The sequence below is a fragment of the Rhinichthys klamathensis genome, unplaced genomic scaffold, assembly GCF_029890125.1.
Source record: "Rhinichthys klamathensis goyatoka isolate OS25496 unplaced genomic scaffold, OSU_Roscu_1.1 h1tg000030l_1, whole genome shotgun sequence".
NCBI lineage: Eukaryota > Metazoa > Chordata > Actinopteri > Cypriniformes > Leuciscidae > Rhinichthys > Rhinichthys klamathensis.
This window is the reverse complement of record NW_026606580.1, coordinates 1,182,085-1,188,084: the sequence shown is the minus strand read 5'-3', so window position 1 is coordinate 1,188,084 and position 6,000 is coordinate 1,182,085.

Here is a 6,000-nt window from a genome sequence, read left to right as displayed (position 1 = left end):
TATTTCTGCATTGCATGCTGGGTAACTCCATCCACACCACAGACCCACCAAAGTCCTGCACAAAAATGAGTTTAAGGTGGCCACGATTTACTAAAACGAGGTAATGAATTAATAAATCATGGAAACAAATTCTTGTGGGGACTCCCCAAAATATATTTTTGTTCCACATGTCTTGTGCGTTTCTCCGTATATTTTTCACATTCACCATGGTCAAACATTTACATTACTGTAACACAGTTCGTTGTTATGGGAAGGAGGAGGCGGGAACCGGCAAACATTTAACAACTTTAATAAATAAACCAATACAACATGAAAGTAAAGACAGCAGCCCCTCACGGACGACTGCTGTCACATATAATAAAACAAGACACACCATAAGTTCAGGCCTGGTCCTCTCTCGATCTTCACTGTCGTCGCTCCTCCTTTTATGCTTCTGCTCCTCCATGAGAGATACGAGACCGGTGCGTCAATTATCAATCACGCCTCCGGCCTCGCGCCGTTCACTCACGGCCCTCAGCCTCGTCCTGCTCGCCACAATTACATTTATGCATTTAGCATATGCTTTGATCCAAAGCAACTTACAAATGAGGAACAAAATCAATTTGTCAAGGAGCCAACAATATTCGTAATATGCAAGCTGGAACAAACAAACAAATTGGTTGTTGCTGGAATCTTGGTCAGGAGATGGTGTGCATTTACCCAACACTTTTATCCAAAATATTCAAGACATGTTCAGTTTGTTTGCTCCTTGGGAATCAAGCGCATTGTCTGGACGCTGCTAGCGCCATGCTCTACTAGTTGAGCTACAGGAACAGAAATTGAAATGTCATGCCTGCAACCAGCTCATTCCATTAAGACTTGCTAGTAAACAGATCTATAACCAAGTCCCCAGTCGCACTTGTGTATACAGTAGTTTTCATTTGCACGATATCACTCAGGGTTTTAAAAAAGACTCTGACACGTCTCTAGAGCTTGTATGAGGTATTGTATTCATGCAAATCCATCTGTATTTGCTTTTAAGAAAATATGTGATGTGTCACAGATGTGTCTCTACAGGGAACGTGCCACAATCTGATTTTTTTTTTATCTCTCCCCTGGGGTCTGGAAAAGTCTTGCTGTATTCACTCTGCTATAGCTTCAGGCAGAGGTGTTATTAGAACCTCTTGTGAATCTCAAGTCTACTCTATCATTAGCCCTGGGGTGGAGGGAAAGCGAGGGACCGAGGCGCATCTCTTCTCGTTAAGCTTGCTTTTTTTGTTTGTTTTTTTCCTATGCCGCATCCACTCACTCTTCACGAGTCATTATTCCCCATCTGCAGACACATAGCTGTTGTACTGTAGGGTATGCAAGGAAAGTGATCAATACAATATTGTCACCCAACACATCATTCTTCAATTGTTCGCTCAAGCCAACCTCTCTCTCTCTCTCTCTCTCTCCCTCTCTCTCTCTATCACACACACACACACACACTTCTCGGTTTCCCGTTTTCTCTACTTCCTCCATTTGCATTTGTTCACCTCTCTCTTTCTTTATATTAAAGATGCCTTTGGTAGATTTACTGTATTTTTCCTTTTCACTGCCATGTTTAGTCAGGGGCAATATGTGAAGGAGACTGACAACTCGTAGAAAAAATGAATGGGAGAATACTGCGCTTGTAAAAATGAAGCTCCTGACTTTCAGGTAAAATTGCCTTTTGCAAGAAGGAGAGATGGGTGGTATGACCAAAATCTTAAACCATGTTATGAGTAGCTATATATATATATATTGTATGCATATACATTCATACAGAGACACACACATTTATATATATTACCATTAAACAATTTGGTGTTGGTTTTTTAATGTTTGAAAAGTATCTTATACTCACCAAAGCTGTATTTAATTGAACAAAAATACAGTAAAAATATATATTTTTTGAAAAAGAAAATTACAATTTGATATAATTGTTTTATAATTCGTTTTTTTGTTTGTTTTTTACTGAAATTGATGGATTCAAGCCATCTGTATATACAACACAAAAATGTATTTTTTTTTAAATCCACACTTTGATGATGTAATGATAGAAACTCCGAAGCAAGATGCAAGTAAAAACTCAGTATTTAATATAAAGCAATGATGAAGCAAGAAAGAGTCCAGTGGTAACAGGCTAGCGGCGCAGGGACTCCAATGGTCAGATGAATCCAGTGAGTGAGGTGACGGAGAGTGCTGAACAAACAAGACGAATCCAGATAACGACCACAGGAACACGAACAGGAACAACGAAGGCACGGGACTGGAACGCAGAGGGATCAACACAACCGGACATCACAAAACAACGATCTGACAATGGAGATGAGAAGTTGATGAGATATATACACAGGAATGGATAGACTGCAGCTGGTGATGAGGTAATGAGTGATTGCTGAACGAGCGCTGATGAGCGGCCACGCCCCTCTGATCAGCGCACACACATACAACAACAGAGACACGAGACAAGAAGAAGACATAGGATTTACCAACCGTGACAGTACCCCCTTCCCTAGGAACGCCTCCTGGCGTTCCCAGACTCCCTTACCTGCCGATTGTAATCCTCGATAAGGGAGTGATCCAGGATGTCTCTAGCCGGTACCCAACTTTTCTCCTCCGGACCGTAACCTTCCCAGTCCACCAAGTACTGGAATCCGCACCCCCTCCGCCTCGAGTCCAGAACACGATTGACCGAATAAGTGGGTTCCCCGTCTACGAGACGCGGCGGGGGGGGGAACCGGGACTGGCGGATTAATGCGAGCAAAAAAAACGGGCTTAATTTTAGATACATGAAAGACGGGATGAATCCTCCTGTACACTGGAGGAAGATTCAGGCGGACTGTCACCGGACTAATGATTTTGGTGACAGAAAACGGGCCAATGAATTTAGGTGCGAGCTTATTTGAAACGGAGCGGAGAGGAATGTCCTTGGTAGAAAGCCACACTTTAGAACCGACGACGTACACGGGAGGCCTCCGCCGGTGGCGATCGGCTTTGGCCTTGGTGCGCGCCCCCACTTGGAGTAGAGTCTCACGGGCTCTAGTCCAAGTGCGGTGACACCTCTGGACGAAGGCGTGGGCGGAGGGGACCGCGACTTCGGATTCCAGACTAGGAAAAATAGGTGGCTGGTAACCTACGCTACACTCAAATGGTGATAGGCCCGTGGATGACACTGGCAATGTGTTGTGGGCGTACTCCACCATAGACAGTTGCTGACTCCAAGAGGAAGGATTCTTGGACACTAAACATGATAAAATCTAGTGCGATATGGGACCAGGGTCTCGAAGGTACCGGCAGCGGTTGGAGTAACCCATCTGGAGGTCGATTGGAAGTTTTACCCGTGGCACAAACTGAGCAGGCCAATACAAAATTGTGAACATCACGAGCCATGAGAGGCCACCAGAATCGTTGCTTGACTAAAAACATAGTACGATTAACTCCCGGATGACAAGCCACATTGGAACAGTGTCCCCACTGAATAACGCTGGACCGTAAACTCTCCGGCACAAACAACCGGTTCGGTGGGCAACGAGTCGGAGGCGTTACCCCTTCTAAGGCCTTCTTGACCTTCGATTCGACCTCCCATGTGATTGTAGAGATAAATAGGGTCTCTGGTAAAATGCACTCGGGAGTAGACGGGCGATCGGAACGGTCAAAAATGCGCGATGAAGAATCGGGTTTGATGTTTTTAGAACCCGGGCGGTACGAGAGAGTAAAGTCAAAACGTCCGAAAAAAAGAGCCCACCGAGCCTGCCTGGAATTAAGTCTTTTAGCCGTACGAATGTATTCCAAATTTTTGTGATCGGTCCAGACGATAAAAGGTACCCCCGACCCTTCTAACCAGTGGCGCCACTCCTCCAATGCTAGCTTGACCGCCAACAACTCTCTGTTGCCAATGTCATAATTGCTTTCGGCAGGGGATAAACGATGAGACAAAAACGCGCAAGGGTGCATCTTGTCGTCTGAAGGAGAGCGCTGGGATAACACTGCACCTACCCCCACCTCTGACGCATCGACCTCCACCACGAACTGACGTGATGGATCAGGGGTTATCAGGATGGGGGCTGAAACAAAGCAACCCTTCAGTTTGGCAAACGCAGCTTCTGCTGCGTTTGACCACCTGAACGTCGTTCTGGGGGAGGTCAAGGCGGTCAGAGGCGCGGCTAGTCGGCTGAAATTGCGAATAAAACGCCGGTAAAAATTGGCAAACCCCAGAAACCTCAGTAGGGCCTTACGGGAATCTGGACTTGGCCAATTTACCACAGCCTTAACTTTGTCAGGATCCATGCGCATTCCCTCAACCGAGATGTGACCTAGAAAAGGAACAGACTGTGCATGAAACACGCATTTCTCCGCCTTGACAAAAAGCCCATTCTCTAGCAACCTCTGAAGCACTTGTCAGACGTGTTGCACGTGTTCCTGGAGAGACGATGAAAAAATCAATATATCATCCAGGTAGACATATATTAATTGATCGACCATGTCTCGCAAAACGTCATTGACAAGTGCTTGGAAGACCGCTGGGGAGTTGGAAAGGCCGAACGGCATAACCAAATATTCAAAGTGCCCCCTAGGGGTGTTAAAAGCGGTTTTCCACTCATCCCCCTCCCTGATGCGGACCAAATGATATGCATTTCTTAAATCCAATTTCGTGAAGATAGATGCTCCTTGCAACCTCTCGAAGGCTGAAGACATCAACGGCAAAGGATAAGTATTCTTTACCGTGATGTTGTTCAACCCCCGGTAATCAATACAAGGTCGCAACGATCCATCTTTCTTCCCCACAAAAAAGAACCCCGCCCCCGCTGGAGAAGAGGAAGGGCGGATGAATCCCGTTGCTAGAGAATCAGAAATGTATTTCTCCATGACCTCTCTCTCTGGGACAGAGAGTGAATATAATTTGCCCTTAGGCGGAGATGTACCTGGCAATAACTCTATAGCACAGTCATAGGGACGGTGTGGAGGAAGAGAATCAGCCCGAGACTTACTGAACACCTCCTTCAGGTCCCGATACTCCGTGGGCACGTTAGATAAATCCACTGTCTCCTCCTGCAACACATGAACAGAAACAGACGGACAGGCAGACACAAGACAGGACTTATGACAAAAACTGCTCCACGCCACTACTGATTTGAGCTGCCAGTCTATTTTGGGGTTGTGATGAGTGAGCCATGGGTGGCCAAGAACAATGGGTGCAAGCGGAGTGTCCAGGATATAAAAGGAGATGGTTTCTGAGTGGTTGCCTGACGTGATGAGGGTGATGTCTTCAGTGACCAGAGATATAGTGGGGAGTTCTTGGCCATTGAGGGCGTGTACTGCAATCTGATGGGTGAGGGGTTTGAGGGGAACTTGGTGGTTGAGTGCAAAGGTGTGGTCCATGAAGTTACCTTCGGCGCCCGAGTCCAGAAGTGCGTGACAGTCGTGACGGTGGTTGGACCATCGGAGTCTAACCGGAAGGAGAGTCGATGTTGATGAGGTCTTCTCGGCGGACCTCATCAACATCGGACCTCTCGGATGTCGGGCTGGGCCTTTTAAAGGACAGTTGTAGGCGAAGTGTCCAGCTCCTCCACAGTACATGCAGAGGCCCTGGGATCTCCGCCTTTCCTTCTCCTCCCGGGAAAGCCGGGCTCGACCCACCTGCATGGGCTCGGGATCGTAGACGGGGCTGAACGCGTCCCCGCCTCCAGAACGTTGGCCTTAAAATCCTCCCGAAGGGCGGTTGAGCTGTGCTCGCTGTTCCACTCTGGACAGCCGTGCGTCCACTCTAAGCGCCAAAGCGATTAGGTCGTTGAGCTTGGTGGGAAGGTCCATGGCGTATATCTCCTTCTGGACGCGGTCAGCCAGCCCATGCAGGAACATGTCCCACTGCGCCTCCTCGTTCCATTGGCTCTCCGCCGCCAGGGTCCGGAACTCGATAGAAAAATCCGCTACGGATCTCCTTCCTTGACGCAGGTCGGCTAACACTCTGGCTGCTTCTCTACCGGCCACAGAGCG